At 41.0% G+C, this 22,921-nt stretch overlaps 1 long non-coding RNA gene across 1 annotated transcript in view; it reads right to left on the bottom strand.

Annotated features, from left to right (window-relative positions):
• Positions 1–1,665: 1,665 nt before the first annotated feature.
• LOC132405772 (uncharacterized) overlaps positions 1,666–22,921 on the bottom strand; it is a 160,275-nt gene continuing 139,019 nt past the window's right edge. Inside the window, exon 3 of the long non-coding RNA XR_009515962.1 lies at positions 1,666–1,882. This is a non-coding gene — a long non-coding RNA (uncharacterized LOC132405772). The remainder of the gene's footprint in view (positions 1,883–22,921) is intronic.

The raw sequence follows: 22,921 nt of genomic DNA, 5'->3' as shown, positions 1-22,921 counted from the left end.
CCATCTAGTTTAGATGTAAACCGCCTCTTTTATATAGGTCATACCTTCCCGAGAAGAGATCCCAATGATCCATAAATCTGAACCCTGCACCAGTTCCTCAGCCATGCATTCACCCACCCTCACAGGCACGTGGCAGTCAGCAATACAGATATTACTACCCTGGAGGTCCTGTTTTTTGGTTTTCATCCTAGAATCCCCAAAATCTCTCTTCACGATGTTTCACCTTGTCTAGGCATCATCCCTGATGAAGATAGCAGAGTTTGTCATTGAAACATCAGTTAAAAATGATACCTATATTGAGAAGAGTTTATTTGTTATTGGAAGGTCTTCTAAAGGACTGGATATATGAACATTTGAATAGACATGGACTGATTAAGGTTAGTCAGCATGGTTTCATGCATGGTATGTTGTGTTGCACCAAACATGGAGTTTTTTGAGGAAGGAATGGGTGCTGGATCCTTTGTACTTGTCATCTATATCAGCTATCTAGGTGATAACATGGTTAACTGCATCAGCAAATTTGCAGATGACACCAAGATTGGGGGTGTAGTGGACAGCGAAGTTGGCTATCATGACTTGCAGTGGGCTCGAGACTAACAGGAAAAATGAGCTGAAAAATGGTAGATGGAATTTAATGCAGAGGACTGTGAGGTGTTGCACATCAGTAGACCAACTGGGGTAGGTCTTACACAGGGAATGGTAGGACACTGAGGAGTGCAGTAGAACAATGCAATCTGGGAATACAGGTCCATAATTCATTGAAAGTGGTCCCACAAGTTGATAGGGTCATAAAGAAAGCTTTTGGCACATTGGGTTTCATAAATCCAACTACTGAATACTGGAGATGGGATATTATGTTGAAGTTGTATAAGATATGGGTGAGGCCTAATTTGAAGTATTGCTTGTAGTTTCATCACCTACCTACAGAAAGATGTAAATAAGATTGAAAGAATGTAGAGAAAATTTACAACAATGTTGCCAGGTCTGAAAGACCTGAGTTATATGGAAAGATTGAATAGATTAGGACTTTATTTCTTGTAACATAGAAGATTGAGAGGAGATTTGTTAGACGTATACAAAATTATGAGATTATGAGGGATATAGACAGGGTAAGTGCAAACAGGCTTTTTCCATTGAGGTTGGGTGGGACTATAACTGGAGGTCATGGTTTAAGGGTGAAAGGTGAAAAATTTAGGGGAACCATGAAGGGGAACTTCTTCACAGAGTATTGTGAGACTGTGGACAAGCTGTCAGTTCAAGTAGTGCATGCAAGATCTATTTCAACATTTTAGAGAAGTTTGGGTAGGTACATGGATGGTGGAGCTATGGAGGGCTATAGTCCCAGTACGAGTCGATGGGAGTAGGCACTTTAAATGGATCAGCACAAACTAGCTGGGGCAAAGTGCCTGTTTCTGTGCTGAGCTTTTCTATGACTCTATAATGGAAAAAACAGCCAAAGATACAAATAAGTTGCAGTCAGGAATGAAAGTGAGTGCGAACAAAATTGCAACGCCTAAGCAGAAATCTGCCTGGCCAAACAAATCGTGTCCCATTGTGGCAAGGGCTCATATATACCAGACCAAAGCAGGTTTAAAGCCAAAACTTGCATTCATTACAACAAAATTTGGTCACATACAAAGAACGTGTCTGGCAGACAAAAATAAATGGACAGAACAGGGAAGATTAGAAGTTAAGAAGTCAAGTTGCAATTTAAAAAAAATGCACTAACCTGCATGTGGTTGATGTAAGATGTGATAATGATGACAGTGATACAGGACTCCATAGCCTTGAGATTTACAGTGGTATGAGATAGGAGCTGGTCAGAGTAAATTGGAAGCAACTTCTGGTAGGGATGACAGCAGAGCTACAATGGTGTGAGTTTCTGGGAAAAATGAGGAAGGTGGAGGATAGATGTATTAATGTAACAAATAAATACTCAAATGGCAAAATAGTACAACCGTGGTTGACAAGGGAAGTCAAAGCATATGTAAAAGCAAAAGAGAGGGCATACAACAAAGCAAAAATTACTGGCAAGACAGAGGATTGGGAAGCTTTTAAAAACCTACAGAGAGCAACTAAAGGAATCATTAGGAGGGAAAAGATGAAATATGAAATCAAGCTAGCAAACAATATCGAAGTGGATAGTAAAAGTTTTTTCAAGTATGTAAAGAGTAATAGAGAGACAAGAGTGGATATAGGGCCACTATAAAATGAGGCAGGAGAAAGAATAACAGGGACCAAAGAGATGGCAGATGAACTAAATGAGTATTTTGCAACAGTCATCACTGTGGAAGACACCAGCAGTGCACCAGATGTTGAAGGGTGTGAGGGAAGAGAAGTGAGAGCAGTTACTATTACTAAGGGAGAAGGTGCTCAAAAAGTTGAAAGATCTAAGTGTACATAAGTCATCTGTGCCAGATAACTGCACCCTAAAGTTCTGAAAGAGGTAACAGTAGAATTGTGGAGGCAGTAGTAATGATCTTTCAAAAAAAACATTGGACTCTGGCATGTTGCCAGCTGACTGAAAAATAGCAAATGTCACTGCCAGAAGAAGGCAGCAGAAAGGAAACTATAGACCAGTTAGTCTGGTCTTATTGGTTGAGAAGATGTGGGAGTCATTTGAGAAGACTGAGGTTATGGAGTACTTGGTGACGCAGGACAAGTTAGGACAAAGTCAGCATGGTTTCCTTAAGGGAAAATCCTGCCTGTAAAACCTGCTAGAATTCTTTGAGGAGATTGCAAGTAGGATAGATAAAAGGGATGCAGTGGATGTTGTACATCTAAGGTTTCAGAAGGCCTTTGACAAGGTGTCAACATGAGGCTGCTTACCAAGTTAAGAGCCCATGGTATTACAGGAAATTACTAACAAGGTTAGAGCATTGGCTGATTGGTAGGAGGCAGCGAGTGGGAATGAAAGGATCCTTTTCTGGTTGGCTGCTAGTGACTGGTGGTGTTCCACAGGTGTCCGTGTTGGGACCACTTTTTTTATGCTGTATAACAATGAGTTAGATGATGGGATAGATGACTTTGTTACTAAATTTGCAGATGATATGAAGACTGGTGAAGGGGCAGGTAGCATTGAGAAAACAGATAGGCTGCAGAAGGGTTTAGACAGATTAGGAGAATGGGCAAAAAACTGGCAAATGAAATACGATTTTGGAAATGCATGGACATGCACTTTGGAATAAAAATAAATGAGCAGATTATCTTCTTATCAGGAAGAAAATCCAAAAATCTAAGATGCAAAGGATCTTGGGAGTCCTTGAGCAGAAAACCCTAAAGATTAACTTGCAGGTAGAGTTGGTGGTGAGAAAGGCAAATGCAATGTAGGCAATCATTTCTTTCTTTCTTTCTTTCTTTCTTTCTTTCTTTCTTTCTTTCTTTCTTTCTTTCTTTCTTTCTTTCTTTCTTTCTTTCTTTCTTTCTTTCTTTCTTTCTTTCTTTCTTTCTTTCTTTCTTTCTTTCTTTCTTTCTTTCTTTCTTTCTTTCTTTCTTTCTTTCTTTCTTTCTCTCTCTCTCAATCTTTCTTTCTTTCTTTCTCTCTCTCTCTCAATCTTTCTTTCTTTCTTTCTTTCTTTCTTTCTTTCTTTCTTTCTCTCTCTCTCTCAATCTTTCTTTCTTTCTTTCTTTCTTTCTTTCTTTCTTTCTTTCTTTCTTTCTTTCTTTCTTTCTTTCTCTCTCTCTCTCAATCTTTTTATTAATTGAAAAAAAGAGTACATATATATCTGAACAAGAGGGGAATTATCACAAATATCTATATCAATAACAATTCATATAAAAGGTAAAATAAACATTATCACAATCATACATAGGACAAAATTAAAAGTATGTAATAAAGAATAAGATAATCAATTCTCCTCTTATTATTCCATGAAAAAAATATAAAGAAACTTGTACAATTTTAATATACATAAAAAAACCACTAAAGAAAAATACACAAAAAAAAGGACTGGGCAGCTCAGACTGAGAGTGAAAGCAAGAAAAAAAGAAAGACTTACTGATCAAATCCAACATTTCGAGGAGGTAACTGGAAGAGCCAGGCATTCATTTCAAGAGGTCCAGAATACAAGAGCAGGGATGTGATGCTGAGGCTTTATAAGGCACTGGTGAGGCCTCACCTTAAGTGTTGTGAACAGTTTTGGGCTCCTCGTCCAATTAAACATGCACTGGCATTGTAGAGGGTTCAAAGGAGGTTCACAATGATGATTCCAGGAATGAAAGGGTAATCATATGAGGACTATTTGAGGGCTCTGGGTCTGTACTCGCTGGAATTTAGAAGGATGAGGGGCTATCTCATTGAAACCTATAAAAATGTTAAAATACCCAGACAGAGTAGATATGGAAAGGATGTTTCCCATGATGAGAGAATCTAGGACAAGAGGACAGAGCCTCAGCATAGAGGGGAGTCCATTTAAAACAGAGATGTGGAGAAATTTCTCTAGCTAGATGTTGGTGAATTTGTGAAATTTATTAGCACAGGCAGCTGTGGAGGTTAAATCGTTGGGTACATGTAAGGCAGATCTTGATTGGTTCTTGATTGGACATTGCATCAGAAGTTACTATGAGAAGGCTGGCGAATGGAGCTGAGGAGGGATAAAAAGGATCAGCCATGATTGAATGGCGGAGCAGACTCAAAGGGCCAATTAGCCTAATTCTGCTCCTGTGTCTTATTATCTTATGGTCTTATATTACATCTGCACCATACTGCCCAGCTACAAATGACTTGAAGGAAAGCTTTACCCTGAGTCTAAATAATGCACTGTGAGCAGAAAACACTGCACAGACTTTGAAACAGAAGGTCGCCATTTTCCTCCTTGTTAATCGCAATGCAGCACTGCCCACAACTCACCGGATGTGTGGTTCCTGGGTCGCCTACTGCAGCTCACTTGCGTCTCCTCAAAGCCAATCTCAGAAGGAATAAGCAGGCCAAACAGCTGAGACAAATTGTGGGCTCCTCAAACAAGGAGATTCAATGTTTCACTCTTGGCAAGATACTACAAGAGGTAATCAAAAGTGAATACTTGGAAAGATTACGGACAGAACTGGACCACCCTACTACACAGAAGAGATTGTGTTTGATGTTATCTGGAGATGAAACATGGATCAGTTGAGGATTGTTAGAGAAGAAAGGTGTCCAGAGCTCTCAGAACAACTTCCTGCAGTCCAAGAGCAAACACCTACAACCACCATGGAAGAGACACAAGAACCTGAAATTGCTTCACAAGCACAAGTCTCACCTGGCAAACAGAGTGGCCTCCCCTTGTCAGGAGATAACTTATTCCACAAGAGTAAGAAATCCTCCACAAGTGATTAAATCTTTCAGTCTGAATGGGACAATTTAAAATTTACAATGCTGTCTATGTCTGTATAGTAGTTGTATTATACAGTATGCTGTATATATGCTGTGTAAGATGACTAGAGAGGAATATTTTACATACTTGAGGTGAGGCGCATTCTGTATTAAGTTGGAGTTTATAGCTAAGCAGGAGGAGTATGGTGTATTTAATACATTAGTAATATTTGAGTAATCTTGTAAACATGTTTGATTAAACATTCTTTGACATCTATGATGACATCTATCATTATGCCACCACATCATACAGTATGTGAACGTCTCACTAAAAAAACTAATTAGGCATGTTTCTTGTCTCCATATTTTTCTTTCAATTAGTTTCTGGAGGTACAATACATAACATAAACTAATCTCATCTGCCTGCACAAGGTTCATATCCTTCCTATTTCCTCACATTTATGTGTCTGTCTAAATATCTCATAAACGCCTGTGCTGTTTCTTTCTCTACCACCACCCCAGGCACCCTCCACTCCCTGTGTAAAAACATGTCCCTCACATCTCCTTTGAAATTACCCCCTCTCATGTTCAAAGTAAAAAAAAGTTAATTGATAACCTTCTGGTTATCAAAGATATTAAAGGTATTAACACCATATACCCTGGGACTCAATTTCTTGCAAGTATTTACAGGAAATTAAAGAAATACAATAGAATTTATGAAAACTGTACATAATAAAGACTGACAAGCAACCAATGTACAGAAGAAGACAAACTGTGCATAAAAGAAATAAGTAAATAATATTGAATTGAATTGAATTGACTTCATTTCATGCATCCTTCAGATACATGAGGAGTAAAAATCTTTATGTTACATCTCCGTCTAAATGTGCAATGTGCAATCATATTAATTTATAAAAAATAGAACAGTAAATGTAACAAAATCAGCGTTAGTTAATCAGTCTGATGGCTTGGTGGAAGAAGCTGTCCTGGAGCCTGTTGATCCTGGCTTTTATGCTGCGGTACTGTTTCCCAGATTGTAGCACCTGGAATACATTGTGGTTGGGGTGACTCGGGTCCCCAATGATCCTACGGGCCCTTTTTTCACACCTGTCTTTGTAAATGTCCTGAATAGCGAGAAGTTCACAACTACTAAGAAAGTGAGTTAAACATAGAAAGATAGAAGTATAGAAAACCTACAGCTATGCCGAACATGTCCTTATCTGAGAAATTACCTAGCGTTACCCATAACCCTCTATTTTTCTGAGCTCCATATACCTGTCTAGGAGTCTCTTAAAAGACCTTTTCTTATCTGCCTCCACCACCGTAGCTGGCAGCCATTCCACGCACTCACCAGTCTCTGCATAAAAAGCTTACCCCTGACATCTCCTCTGTACCTACTTCCAAGCACCTTAAAACTGTGCCTTCTCATGCTAGCCATTTCAGTCCTGGGGAAAAGCCTCTGATTATCCACACGATCAATGCCTCTCATCAGTTTATACACAGCTATCAGGTCACCTCTCATCCTCTGTCGCTTCAAGGAAAAAAGGCCAAGTTCACTCAACCTATTCTCATAAGGCATGCTCCCCAATCCAGGCAACACCCTTGTAAATCTTCTCTGCACCCTTTCTATGGTTTCCACATCCTTCCTGTAGTGAGGCAACCAAAACTGAGCACAGTACTCCAAGTGGGGTCTGACTAGGGTCCTATATAGCTGCAACATTTCCTCTCAGTTCCTAAACTCAGTTCCACAATTGTTGAAAGCCAATTTACCGTATGCTTTCTTAACCACAGAGTCAACCTGTGCAGCAGCCTTGAGTGCCCTATGGACTCAGAACACAAGATCCCTCTGATCCTCCACACTGCCAAAGTCTGATACTATATTCTGTCATCATATTTGACCTACCAAAATGAACCACTTCACACTTATCTGGGTTGAACTCCATCTGCCACTTCTCAGCTCAGTTTTGTATCCAATCAATGTCCCGCTGTAACCTCTGACAGCCCTCCACATTATCCACAACACCGCCAACCTTTGTGTAATCAGCAAACTACTAACCCACTCCTCCACTTCTTCATCCAGGTCATTTATAAAAACCACCAAAAGAACGGGTCCCAGAACAGATCTGTGAGGCACCGCACTGGTGACCAACCTCTATGCGGAATATAACTCGCCTACAACCACTCTTTGCCTTCTGTGGGCAAGCCAGTTCTGGATCCACAAAGCAATTTCCCCTTGGATCCCATGCCTCCTTTCTTTCTCAATAAGCCTTGCATGCGGTAGGTACCTTGTCAAATGTCTTGCTGACATCCATATACACTGCATCTACTGCTCTGCCATCATCAATGTGATTAGTCACATCCTCAAAAATTTCAATCGGTCTCGTAAGGCATGTCCTGCCTTTCACAAAGCCATGCTGACTCTTCCTAATCATATTATGCCTCTCCAAATATTCATAAATTCTGCCTCTCAGGATCTTCTCCATCAACTTATCAATCACTGAAGTAAGACTCACTGACCTATAATTTCCTGGACTATCTCTATTCCCTTTCTTGAATAATGGAACAACATCTGCAACCCTCCAATCCTCCAGAACCTCTCCCATCTCCATTGATGATGCAAAGATCATTGCCAGAGTCTCAGCAATCTCCTCCGTCACCTCCCACAGTAGTCTGGGGCAAATCTCATCCGGTACCAGTGAGATATCCAAATTGATGTTTTCCAAAAGCTCCTGCACATCCTTTTTCTTAATATCTACATGCTCAAGCTTTTCAGTCCACTGTAAGTCATCCCTACAATCGCCAAGATCCTTTTCTGTAGTGAATACTGAAGGAAAGTATTCATTAAGTACCTCTGTTATCTCCTCCAGTCCATACACACTTTTCCACAGTCACACTTGATTGATCCTATTCTCTCACGTCTTATCCTTTTGCTCTCAACATACTTGTTGAATGCCTTAGGGTTTTCCTTAATCCTGTCCACCAAGGCCTTTTCATGGCCTCTTCTGACTCTCCTAATTTCTTTCTTGAGCTCCTTCCTGCTGGCCTTATAATCTTCTAGATCACTATCATTACCTAGTTTTTTGAACCTTTCGAAAGCTCTTCTTCTTGACTAGATTTACAACAGCATTTGTACACCACGGTTCCTGTACCTTACCATCCTTTCCCTGTCTCACTGGAACATACCTATGCAGAGCTCCATGCAAATATCCCCTGAACATTTGCCACATTTCTTCTGTACATTTCCCCGAGAACGTCTGTTTCCAATTTATGCTCCCAAGTTCCTGCCTTATAGCCTCATATTTCCCCTTACTCCAATTAAATACTTTCCTAACTTGTCTGTCCCTATCCCTCTCCAATGCTATGGTAAAGGAGATAGCATTGTGATCACTATCTCCAAAATGCTCTCCCACTGAGAGACCTGACACCTGACCAGGTTCATTTCCCAATACCAGATCAAGTACATCCTCTCCTCTTGTAGGCTTATCTGCATATTGTGTCAAGAAACCTTCCTGAACACACCTAACAAACTTGACCCCTTCCTGTTCCTAACTTCCACCCACAGAGACTCCGTAGACAATCTCTCCATGTCTTCCTCCTTTTCTACGGCTGTGACATTATCTCTGATCAACAGTGCCAAGTCCCCACCTCTTTTACTTCCCTCCCTGTCTTTTCTGAAACATATAAAGCCTGACACTTGCAGTAACCGTTCCTGCCCCTGAGCCATCCAAATCTCTGTAATGGCCACAACATCATAGCTTCAAGTACTGATCCACGCTCTAAGCTCATCCGCTTTGTCGATAATTCTCCTTGCATTAAAATAAACACGTCTCAAACCATCGGTCTGTGTGCGTCCCTTCTCAATCACCTGTCTGTCCTCCCTCTTGCACTGTCTCCAAGCTTTCTCTGTTTGTGAGCCAACTGCCTCTTCCTCCGTCTCTTCAGTTTGATTCCCAGCCCCCAGAAGTCCTAGTTTTAACTCTCACCAACAGCCTTAGCAATTGCAGAGTACTTGAAAGTGAGTCTGTAGGTTGTTGAATCAGTTCAGAGTTGAGATGAGTGAAGTTATCCATACCGCTTCAGGAGCCTAATGATTGAGGATAATAGCTACTCCTGAATCTGGTGGTGTGTGACCTAGGGCTTCTACTCAATGATAGTTGTGAGAAGAGAGCATCGCCTGGATAGTTGGGTCTGAGATGTTGCTTGTGGCAGTGCTCTTTGTAAATTCACTCAGTGGTGGGGATGGCTTTGCCTATTATTGACTAGGCTGCTTTGACAACTTTCTGTTGACTTTTCCTTTCCTGTGCATTGGGATTTCCAGACCAGACCACGATGCAACTAGTCAGTTGTGTGGGTGGGTTACGGCAGCAGACGGCCATAAACATACACTCAGTTGCCACTTTATTAGCTTCAGCAGGTACCTAGAAAAGTGGTCACTGAGTGTAGTTACGTTAGACTGCAGGAAACTATTCTATATATCAAAGCAAACTGCAAGTGAAGGGCCCCTCTGCATTTTTCAAAGGCTCTTCACAACTGCTTGCCAATATTCAAACCTCAGGCAATATCACTGAATCAAATTTACTGCTCATTTATTACAATATTTATGAAATCTTTCTGTGAATAATGAACTTCAACTTTGCCTACGTTGAAGAGTATTTAGATGATTGTTAAGCACTTTGATACACCTGAGTATCTGAGAATTTCTATTGAGAATCTAATTCACTTTTATTTATAAACTGAGCTCTTTGACAGTCTTTCATCATCTCACTCCTGTCAATCCTGTTACACTACTTCCCTGCATTACGTCGATGCCACAGAGGTTTGCTTTGTGCAAAATACACAACCATGGGACCTATCATCCTCCAAGGCCTTTCTTGTGCAGCTGGTTGAATTCCTGAAGCCTCTATTCCATCATCACATATTTCTTTAGATAACAAATTATAGCTATACATAGAAGGTACTCAATATTTTAAGTAATATAATATTGTTTCCTTGTTCAAGATTTTCTGGGCCTGAAGTTGCTAGAGTTTAGAAGAATGAAGGGAGATCTCATTGAATCCTGTTAAATATTGAATATTAGACAGAGTGGATGTGGAGAGGATGTTTCCTATAGTGGGGAAGTCCAGAACCAAAGGGTCTTATGGAAACTGAAGGTGTACTTACATGTATATGCACCCAGTGGGCACTTTATTAGGTACACCTGTATACCTGTTGTTGATGCAAATATCCAATCAACCAATTGTATGTCAGCAACTCAATGTATAAAAACATGCAGGCATACTCAAGAACTTTTGTTGTTCAGACCAAACAGAAGAATGGGGAAGAAATATGATCAAAGTGATTTTTAACGTGGAATGATTGTTGGTGCCAGATGTGTATCTCTGAAAATGCTGATCTCCTAGGATTTGCATGCACAACAGCCTCCAGAGTTTACAGAGAAAAACAAAAGAAAAATTCAGTGGGTAGCAGTTCTGTGGATGAAAATATCTTGCTAATGAGAGAGATCAGAGAAGATTGGCCAGATTAGTTCAAGCTGACAGGAAGGTGACAGAAACTCAAGTAAACAGAAGTGATGTGCAGCGGAGCACATTTGAATACACAACAAATTGAAATCTTGAAGCGGGTAGACTATAGAAGCAGAAGACCATGACCATACACACAGTGGCCACTCTAATAGGTGCAAGAGGTACCACTGAATCAAATTTCCTGCTAATTTATTATAATATTTATGAAATCTTTCTGTGAATAATTTGCCTACATTGAAGAGTATTTAGATAATTATAAAGCACTTTGATACACCTGAGTATCTGAGAATTTCTATTGAGAATCTAATTCACTTTTATTTGTAAACTGAGCTCTTTGACAATCTCTTATCATCTATCAATCTTGTTACTCTACTTCCCTGCATTATGTTGATGCCCCAGAGGTTTGCTTTGTGCAATACACACAACCATGGAACCTATTATCCTCCAAGGCCTTTCTTGTGCAGAAAAATGTAGCTTGTTGAATTCCTAAAGCCTCTGCTTCATCATCACTTATTTCTTAAGATAACAAATTATAGTTTTTCACAGAATGTGCTTAATATATTAAATAATATAATGTCATTTTTGTTCATGATTTTCTGGGGCTGTACATGCTGGACTTTTGAAGAATGAGAGGATCTCATTAAAACCTGTCAAATATTGAAAGGCTTTGATAGAGTGGATGTGGAGAGGATGTTTTCTATAGTGGGGGAGTCTAGGACCAGAGGGCACAGCTTCAGAATAGAGAACTTCCATTTAGAATGGAGATGAGAAGGAACCTCTTAAGTCAGGGTGCAGTAAATCTGTGGAATTAATTGCCACAGATGGCAAAGTCATTGAGTACATTTAAAGTGGAGGTTGATAGGTCTTGATTATTTGGGGTGTCAAAGGTTATGGGGAAAGACAGGTGAACAGCGTTGAGAGGGATAATAAATCAGTTGTGATGGAATGGTGGTGCAGACCCATTAGGGCTGAGTGGCCTCATTCTGCTCCTATGGCTTTTGATCCTATTGGAACTGAAGGTGTACTTACATACAGTGGTCACATTATTAGGTATACCTGTACACTTGTTTGTCAAAATATCTCATCAGGCAACCAAGTGGTAGCAACCCAATGGATAAAAGCATGCAGACATGGTTAAGAAGTTCAGCTGTTGTCCATACCAAGACATTGCCATCATCATGGCTATCCCACGAGGTCGAGGATGATGGTCTTCGTTCCGTTTCCACAGAGCGAAGATGCCTGTGCATGTACTTGTTTAACGTGTACTTGATGTTGCACTCCAAGAAGCACACGATACTTCACAAATCAACCAGCTGATTCCAATGGCATGGAAACCACAACGTTGGAGCTGATGGATTTGGTGCAGCCTTCATCCGCCTTCACAGCCGTTGAGTTCGAAGTAACTTCGTCCACCTGTTCCACTGTTGAGGTCTTGGTTGGATTGTTCTTTGTCAGGGACCTCATCCTTGACCTTACCGCCATGGGTGACCCTACCAGGAGTATAGCTCCAGACGGCATCGCTCTCGGGATCTCAGGACCACACGAGCTTCTCCACCGCGACAAGGTGACAATCCATGGAGAAGTCATACCAAGCACCAGAATGGGCAAGAAATATGACCTAAGTGACTTTGACTGTGGAATGATTATTCGTGCCAGGTAAGGTAGTTTGAGTGTCTCAGAAAATGCTGATTTCCTGGAATTTTCTCACAAACAGAGCATAAGTTCCCAACCTCTGGTCCATCTACCCATCAGTTAATGGTAGGAGTCCATGGCATTAAAAAACATTGGGAACCTTTACTCTAGAGTTTATATAGAAAAACAAAAAAAAAAAATCCAGTGAACTCCACACAGCCAACACTTGATCTCTTTCAGCCTCTCAGATCCCCATTAAATTTCTCCCCTCTCACTTTAAAACTGAGCTCTTCTGTTTTTGACTCCCTTGCCCTTTATCTACTAATTTATGTGCCTCATAATGTTATAAATCTCTGTGCATTTACCCCTGCACATCTTACATTTTAGTGAGAATAAAGACAGTGTATCCAATTTTTCTATGAAAACCAAATCTTCCATTTCATCCATCTTCTGGGTGAATTTCTTCAACACTGTCCCTATTGCTACAAGAAGAAATCTAACCAATGTCTTGTACCAGATGCAATATGACACGCCAAAATCAAAGTTGTCATTTTATGTGATGATGAGAAGTTTTGTGAAGCAAGTTAAATTAAATTGGTAAATTGGTTTATTATTATCACAGATATTGAAATATGGTGGAAAACCATATCATAAGACCCTGCAGCGGATACTGAGGTCAGCTGAAGGGATCATCGGGGTCTCTCTTCCTGCCATTAAAGACATTTACACCACATGCTGCATCCACAAAGCTAACAGCATTGTGAAGGACTCCACGTACCCCTCTCACAAACTCTTCTCCCTCCTGCCATCTGGCAAAAGGTACCAAAACATTTGGACTCTCACGACCAGACTGTGTAACAGTTTCGTCACCCAAGCCATTAGACTCCTTGATTTCCAGAGTCTAGTCTCACACACACACACACACACACATACACACACACACACACACACACACACACACACACACACACACACACACACACACACACACACACACACACACACACACACACACACACACACACACACACACACACACACCTGAACACCACTCCACTCCCTTTGCAATTTTTGCTCATTTCTTTCTCAATTCTTGCTAAAACATTGTTTATATTGCTTACATTATATTTACCTTATTTATTATTATATTGTAGTTTGCCCTTTACTGTGCCTATTGTCTTGTTTATGAATTATTGTACTGTTTTGTGCATTTTATATGGTCCCGTGTAGGTCTGAAGTCCGATATAGTTTTGTGTTGCTTCATGTAGCACCATGGTCCTGGAGGAACATTGTTTCATTTTTACTGTGTACTGTACCAAGAGTTATGATTGAAATGACAATAAAAGTGTCTTGAAAACACAAAATGCTGGCAGAACTCAGCAGGCCAGACAGCATCTATGGGAGGAGGTAGACGATGTTTCGGGCCGAAACCCTTCATCAGGAGTGAAGTAACATGGGACAGTCGAGGGGGGATAAGAAGTAGGAGTCTGGTTCTCTTTCTCTCTCTCTTTTTCCCCCCTCACTATAATCTCCCCCCAGTCCTACCTTTTTTTATCTTTTATTTCCCATAATTCTCCACCTTCCCCCAGCCCATTTTCCTTCAGCCTATCACTTCCCAGCTCTCTACTTCATCCCTCCCCCCACTTCTTATCCCCCCTCGACCATCCCATGTTACTTCACTCTTGATGAAGGGTTTCGGCCCGAAACATCGTCACTACCTTCTCCCATAGATGCTGTCTGGCCTGCTGAGTTCTGCCAGCATTTTGTGTTTTTATTTATTTCCAGCATCTGCAGATTCACTCGTGTTGCCATAAAAGTGTCTTGACTTGACTTGAAAACAATATAGTATTGTGTTCAGTTCATGCATTTTTTCATTGACTCTAATCTTTTGTATTTCTTTGTACTCCTGTGAATGCCTGCAAAAAGTGGATCTCAGGGATCATACTGTGATGTGTATGTATGTACTCTGACAATACATTTATTTTGAACTTTGATAAAGATCAGTTAATTACAACTGTGAATAAGGTATGTGCAGTAGTCCGAGCTGAAACAATTAATAAAATGCAGAATAAAGTGTTACACAGAGAAAGTGCAGTGCAAGCAGTTGATAAGATGTAAGGCCTTAACAAGGTAGATTGACATGTTAAGAGTCTGTTTTGACATACTAGGGAACTGTACAATGGTCTCTTATAACAGCAGGATAGAAGCTGTCATTGAGCCCGGTGATATGGGCTTTCAGGCTTTTTTAGCTTCTGCCTGAAGGGCGGCAGGAGAAGAGAGATTGTCTGTGGTGAGAGGGGCCTTTAATTATGTTGGCTGCTTTTCTGAGGCAGAAGGAAGTGTAGGCGTGAATGCAGCGTTAGGAAAGTAGAACAAAGTAATTACCAGTTCTCTCATGAAGACCACAAGGACTGCAGATTGCCACCTGAGTGGAACTGGACATCTTGAGACATCTCACACACTCAATGCTTCATCCCCACCATCATCAGATTTCTGAATGGACAATAAACCCAGGAACACTACCTCACTATTTTTACTCTCTTTTCGCACTATGTTTCTAATTTATATTGTGGTGAGCATTTGGTCCGTGATGACAGACAAGAGAAGCTCGTTTAGCTCAACTGCAGGTTTTATTGCAACAAGCACAAAAACAGACCCGGTGCTATGACCCCAGGAGTGAAAAGTTTGCATGGATAGAAAGGGGATCGAGAGCTCTGGTTTGAATGCACGTCAATGGGATTAGGCAGTTTCAATAGTATGGCACAGAGTACATAGACTGAAGGGCTTGTTTCTGTACTGCAATTTTTCATGACTCTATGACTCTATCTTTCTCCAGGCTGTTAATCTGGTCAACCATTCTAGTTAGACACTTCACCCTCTTCGATAAATTACCTTAGTCACTGCACTGAATTGTAAACACTTTAAACTACATTTTACAATGCTGTTTACATTGTAAACCGTTTAATACTCAATATCCTTACTTCTAACTTTATTTTTATATAATCCTTTATATTTTATAGTTGTTGAATTTTGCTTTTAGTTGCACGTCATGCACACACACCACAGTAAATTCTAATACATGGACAGTAAATGAATATTATGAATAAAGTTGGTCCTTGTCTTTTGAACAAATGCAGGGGCAAAACAAAATCAGTATGTACATTTGCAGTATAAATAATTCTTATTATAATGTGACCTTTAACAGCATTTTTATCTAGGGCACATCTTTCAATATTAGGAATCACGATGGTCTGGTATCTATTGATGTGGCTGTGTTTCCAAACTTCCTTCACATTGAATTGAACCCAATAGCATCTATTTGAAATATGAAATTTGAGAAGGAAAAAATAAAATCCAATGTGTCGGTATTTCAGTGGAGTAATGGACATTACAATGGCATAAGAGGGCAATGGCAGAAGTTGACTGGAAAGGGACACCAGCAGGAAGGACAGCAGAGCAGCAATGGCTGGAGCTTCTGTGAAATATGAGGGAAGTGCAAGACAGATATATTTCAAATAAGAAGAAATTTTCAAGGGGAAGAACAACACTACTGTGGCTGACAAGTGAAGTCAGAGCCAAGGTAAAAGCAAAAGAGAGAGCATACAAGGAAGCCAAAGCTAATGAGAAGACAGAGGATTGGGGAGCTTTTAAAAACTTGCAGAAGGAAACAAAGAAGGTCATTCAGAAGGGAAAAATGAATTATGAGAGGAAGCTGGTGACTAATATCAAAAAAGATAATAAATGCTTTTTAAAGTATATAAAGGGTAAAAGCGAGCAAAGGGTAGATATAGGACCAATACAAAATGACGCTGGAGATACTGTAATGAGAGATGCAGAGATGGCAGAGGAACTGAATGCATATTTTCAATCAGTCTTCACAGTGGAAGACATCTGCAGTATACCGGAGATTCAAGAGTGTCAGGGAAGTGAAGTTTGTGCAGTGAAAATTATGACTGAGAAGGTGTTCAGGAAGCTTAATGGTCTGAGGGTGAATAAATCTCCTGGACCTGATGGAATGCACCCTTGAGTTTTGAAGGAAGTAGCTGGAGACATTGCGGACGCATTAACGTTGATCTTTCAAGAATCAATAGGTTCTGGCAGTGTACCAGATGACTGGAAAATTGCAAATGTTACTCTGCTATTTAAGAAGGGTGGGAGGCAGCAGAAAGGAAACAATAGACCTGTTAGCCTGACATCAGTGGTTGGGAAGTTGTTGGAATCGATTGTTAGGGATGAGATTACAGAATACCTGGAGGCACATGACAAGATAGGCCAAAGCCAGCAGGGTTTCCTGAAAGGAAAATCCTGCCTGACAAACCTATTGCAATTCTTTGAGGAAATTACAAGCAGGGTAGACAAAGAAGATGCAGTAGATGTGGTGTACTTGGATTTTCAGAAGGTCTTTGACAAGATGCCGCACATAAAGCTGCTTAGCAAGATAAGAGCCCATGGATTTACAGGGGAGTTCCTAGCATGGGTGGAGCATTGGCTGATCAGCAATAAGCGGGGAGTGGGAATGAAGGGATCCTATCCTGGCTGGCTGCCAGTTACCAGTGGAGTTCCACAGGGGTCGGTGTTGGGACTGCTGCTTTTTACGATGTATGTCAATGATTTGGATTATGTTATTAACGGATTTGTGGCTAAATTTGCAGATGATACAAAGATAGGTGGAGGAGCGGGTGGTGTTGAGGAAACAGAGAGCCTGCAGAGAGACTTAGATAGTTTAGGGGAATGGGCAAAGAGCTGGCAAATGAATACAATGCTGGAAAATGTGTGGTTATGCACTTCTGTTGAAGAAATAAATGGGCAGACTATTACTTAGATGGGAGAGAACTCAAAATGCAGAGATGCAAAGGGACTTGGGAGTCCTTGTGCAAGATACCCTAAAAGTTGTGAAGAAGGCAATGTTGGCATTCATTTCCAGAGGAATGGAATATAAGAGCAGGGATGTGATGTTGAGGATCTATAAGGCACTCGTGAGACCACACTTGGAGTATTGTGTATAGTTTTGGGCTCCTTATAGAAAAGATATACTGACATTGGAGAGGGTTCAGAGAAGATTCACAAAAAATGATTCCAGGAATGAAAGGGTTACTGTATGAGGAATGTCTAGCAGCTCTTGGGCTGTATTCCCTGGAGTTCAGGAGAATGAGGGAGGATTTCATAGAAACATTCCAAATGTTAAAAGGCCTGAACAGATTTGATATGGCAAAGTTATTTCCCATGGTAGGGATTCTAGGTCAAGAGGGCACAACTTCATGATTGAAGTACGTCCTTTTAGAACTGAGAGGCAGAGAAATTACTTTAGTCAGAGGGCGGTAAATCTGTGGAATTTTTTGCCACGAGTGGCTGTGGAGGCCAAGTAATTGGGGTGTATTTAAGGCAGAGATAGGTTCTTGATTAGCCAGAGCATCAAAGGGTATGGGGTGAAAGCAGGGGAGTGGGGTTGACTGGAAGAATTAGATCAGCCAATGATTGAATGGCAGAGTAGACTCAATGGGCCAAATAGCCTACTTTCTGCTCCTATATCCTATGGGTCTTATTTCAGATTCCGTGCTATAGGTCACCTGTTGTAACTTGATGAGGGATATTTTGCAAAGTTTCAAGGGTTCCCTCACTGTGGTACAGCCCTCAAATTTGAAGTCTGAACACCAGCCACCATACCTGACACATAATTCAGGCTAGGAATGAATGCAACCTCTGATGTAAACTACATCCAGATTCAGATGTTCTTCTGTTGTGCTCTTTGAAGGAAGAATTCTATAAGAGGCTGCAGAATTTGAATGTAAGATCATAAAGCATAGGAGCAAATTAGGATTATTTAGGATGAAATTAGGATTAATTGATTATCCCTCTCAATCTCATTCTCCTATTTTCTGCCTATAACCTCTGATACTTTTCCAAATCAAGAAGCTACTCACCTCCACTTTAAATACACTCAATAACTTGGCCTTCATAGCTGTATGCGACAATGTATTCCACAGATTCACTATCATCTGGCTAAAGAAATCCTTATATTCTGAAGATATGCCCTCTGATCCTAGACCCCTTGCTTTGTGATTTGGTCCATGGCATAAATAAGGTTGGGACTATACGAAACATCCTCTCCACATCTGCTTTATCTAGGCCTTTCAACATTTGATGGGTTTTAATGAAACATATGAGCCTGGTGAAATGAAACATCCATACTTGTTCCCCAAAAAAGGCCCTCAGTTATGCACAAGGAAAAGAGCCGATTGATCAGGTGAGGTACTGTGACAACATGGTAAACATGTCTAATCAATGTCAACAGAGTGAAACATAGATAAATAGATACTTTATTGATCCAAAGGAAATTACAGTGTCACAGCAGCATTACCAGTGCACAGATATAAATATTAGGAGAGAAGTAGAAAGAATAAAAATTATAAAAACTAAGTTACCACAGTCTAACAGGAGGGGATCATTACTTCCCTTCTATAGGTTGACTCATTATAGAGCTTTATGGTCAAGTGTAGGGATGACCTCATACAGCGCTCTTTTTGAGCAGGGCAGTTGTCTTAGTTTATTACTAAAAGTGCTCCTCTGTTCAGCCAAGGTGGCATGCAGAGGGTGAGAAGTATGAGCAAATTGCTGAAGGAAGTCAGTACACATCCTTAAAGAAGATTAAATCTACAAAGAAGTTTACATCTCCTGTGCTATGACAATAAAGCATGATTATTTTTCCAATGAGATCTTATCTGAACCTCCTATTATACACCTTAGAATGGTTAATTGGTTCATAAGCATTTCAGGATGTATACTGTATACATTTCTCTGACATTAAATTGAAGCTTTGAAACTCTGAACTTAAACATGATTCCAAATCAATTTGAAGGTTACTTGAGTGATATCCCAGAATGACAGCATTTCCAGGCAAGGCAAATGAAATGTCCAAATGAGGAGAAAGGAAATAACTGAATGGTGGAAATGTGTGATCCAAGGCTGGACGGATTGATTGTCTGAAATGTGACGCTCTGGAACTATCAGGTGCTGTGGAGATAATTAAGCTTCACTTGATAGATCGGCACACACAGAGAATACTGGAGGAACTCAGCAGGTCCGGCAGTTGACGTTTTGGGCTGGGACCCTTCCTCATGACTGGAAAGGAAGGGGACAAAAACCAGAATAAGAAGTAGAAGGAGGGGAAGAAAAAAAACACAACAGGTGATGGGTGAGACAAGGTGAGGGGGAAGGTAGGTAGGTGGAGGGGGGATGAAGTAAGAAGCTGGGAGGTGAAAGGTGGAGGAGACAAAGGACTAGAGAAAGAGGAATCTGACTGGAGAGAAGAGTAGACCATGGGGGAAAGGGAAGGAGGAGGGGAACCAGAGGGTGGTGATGGACATGTGTCAAGAAGAGAAGTGGTGAGAGGGAACCAGAACAGCAATGAACGAAGACAGAAGGGAGAGAAAAAGAGAAATTATCAGAAGTTAGAGAATTCATTTGATATATTTTCTCAAAGGAAATGCTTCCTGAAACAGCTGTGACTTAAGTGGTGACCTTGTCTGAGCTTTCAACTTGTTCTCAGAGCTGCTGATTGAACCACATATAGAAAACATGAGAGATCCAATTTAAAAATAAACATCTTTGAGATCAGAAATCCAACTAGCCAAGTAGAATTTGTGGAACCAGGAACAGGAAAAGTTTCACATTGGCATTTCTCACATAGAGTCTTTGACCTAAGCCATTAATTCTGTTTTCTTTCTGCAGATGCTGCCTGGCTTTTGAGTGTTTGCAGAATTTTCAGTTTAATCATATTTTCAAACATCCACAATTTTTACATTTTCATATTTCAGGAGTTTTGGCTGAAAGTTGGCTCAGGTATTTGTCTTTTTTGAGATATGTAGTCAAAGCTCTTTTACCATTGTAACCCCTGTATTCTTGTGAAATTGAATTCTCTGCACTTGTGTGAGAGACAGATCGCTGTTCGAGGATGGAGGAGAACAAGGACACATCTCACTAAGCCACCCAGATGTTTGTAGACTGTCTGGAGCGAAGTAGAGACTAAAACATGAGTCTTCAGATTGCCAGTCAGCAAGTTGTATATTTGAAACCTACCTATGTGACTACAGGTGACTATAACAAGGGTAGGGTGCCCATTGTGCTTACCTAACATCCCATGAGACTCTACATCCAGCACATCATTCTCAGTAACTTCTGCCAACTCCAATAAGGTCATACCACTAAACACATCCTTCACTCCTGCGTCAGTTCACTCCCCCCCACTGATTCCTTTTGCAGCACTTGCCCCTGCAAGTGGGACAGGTGCTACACCTGCCCCTATACCTCTAAATGCAATTTAAGGCTCCAAACAGTCCTTCTAGGTGAGGCAACACTTCAAATGTGAATTTGTTCTGGGCATCTACAATATCTGGTGCTCACAGTGTGGCCACCTTTACATCAGTGAGACCCGACATAAATTGGGGACTGCTTTGTTACATCTGCACAGGCAGAATTAAATGGAAAAGCCAGATTAAGGGAGAAAGATGAATACCAGGTGTTAGGTGAAGCCAGGTGAGAAGGAAAGTGGGTGTGTGAAGGTGGGAGGGTGTTTAATGAAGTAGGAAGTTGGGAGAGGATAGAAGGAAAAGGTAAAGGGCTGAAGAAGAAGGAATCTGATAGGAGAGGAGAGTGGACCAGGGCAGAAAGGGAATGAGATGATGGGCAGCTGAGGAAGAGAGGAGGAGTGAGTGGGGAACCAGAATAGGGAATGGAACAAGAGAGAAGGAGGGAGGGGAATAATTACCAGAAATTCAAGAAATCAATATTCATGCCATTAGATTGGATTTAGAAAGATCTGAGGAGGTAAGGTTTTCACCCAGAAGGTGGTTGGAGTCTGAAGTGCCCTGTGTGAGGCAGAGACACTGAAGAAGGATCTGAATGAGAACCTGAATTGCTAAGGCTCAGAACACTGTGGCCAAGTACTGAAAAATGGGATTGGAATTGTGGGACATGGCCTGGGGACAAGGTGGGGGTGAGTGGGGGAATGAGTCTGTTTCTGTGATTTGGGGCTCTGTGACTCTATGATATCCTTCTGTATTGGCATTAGGAGAAATGTTATGTTGGATTGATTCTAGAGTAGCCTTTGATGTCAGCACAACATCATGGGCTGGTGAGCCTTTGCTGTGCCGCAGTTTTCTATGTTCTATGTACTCCTAGATCAATCTAACCCTTCCCTCTACTTAGCCCCTCATTGTTCCTTTGTCCATGTGCCTATCGAATAATCTCTGAAATGTCCCTAATGTGTCTGTCTCTATCACCATCCCTGGCAACATGTTGTATGCACCCACCACTCTCTGTAAAAAATGTTCCTCTGACATCTCCCCCTATACTTTCCTCTCATTTTAGCCATTATATAACCATATAACAATTGCAGCACAGAAACAGGCCATCTCGGCCCTTCTAGTCCGTTCCAAATGCTTACTCTCACCTAGTCCCGCCTACCTGCACTCAGCCCATAACCCTCCATTCCTTTCCTGTCCATATACCTATCCAATTTTTTTAAAATGAAAAAATCGAACCTGACTCTACCACTTCTACTGGAAGCTCGGTCCACACAGTTACCACTCTCTGAGTAAAGAAGTTCCCCCTCGTGTTACCCCTAAACTTTTGCCCCTTAACTCTCAACACATGGCCCCTTGTTTGAAGCTCCCCTACTCTCAATGGAAAAAGCCTATCCACATCAACTCTATCTATACCCCTCATAATTTTAAATACCTCTATCAAATCCCCCCTCAACCTTCTATGCTCCAAAGAATAAAGACCTAACTTGTTCAACCTTTCTCTGTAACTCAGGTGCTGAAATCCAGGTAACATACTAGTAAATCTCCTCTGTACTCTCTCTATTTTGTTGACATCTTTCCTATAATTTGGTAACCAGAACTGTACACAATACTCCAAATTTGGCCTCAGCAACGCCTTGTACAATTTTACCATTACATCCCAACTCCTATACTCAATGCTCTGATTTATAAAGGCCGGCGTACCAAAAGCTTTCTTCACCACCCTATCCACATGAGATTCCACCTTCAGGGAACTATGCACCATTATTCCTAGTCCCATTGCCGCCCTGGGAAAAATAATGTTTACTGTCCACTCTATCTATGCCTCTTAGCACGTTGTAAACCTCTATCAAGTCATCTTTCATTGTCCGCCTCTCCAAAGAGAAAAACCCAGCTTGCAAAACCTTTTCTCATAAGGCAAGCTCCAACCTTGGCAGCATCCCAGTGAACTAACAAGACAAAGGGCCTCAGCCTGAAATGTCGACTATACTCTTTTCCATAGATGCTGCTTGGCCTGCTGAGTTTCTCCAGCATTTTCTATGTGTGGTCCCCTAGTAAATTTGCACCCTCTCAAAAGCTTCCACATTCTTCCTATAGTGAGGTGGCCAGAACTATACTCAAAACTCCAATTGTGGTCGAAGGAGGTCACTTATTCCACAGGTAAGGTAGCACTGGAC

This window comes from Hypanus sabinus, chromosome 16 (assembly GCF_030144855.1).
Source record: "Hypanus sabinus isolate sHypSab1 chromosome 16, sHypSab1.hap1, whole genome shotgun sequence".
NCBI classification, from domain to species: Eukaryota; Metazoa; Chordata; class Chondrichthyes; order Myliobatiformes; family Dasyatidae; genus Hypanus; species Hypanus sabinus.
Note: the sequence above shows the minus strand (reverse complement) of the source record. Positions and strands in the feature narration are given on the sequence as shown.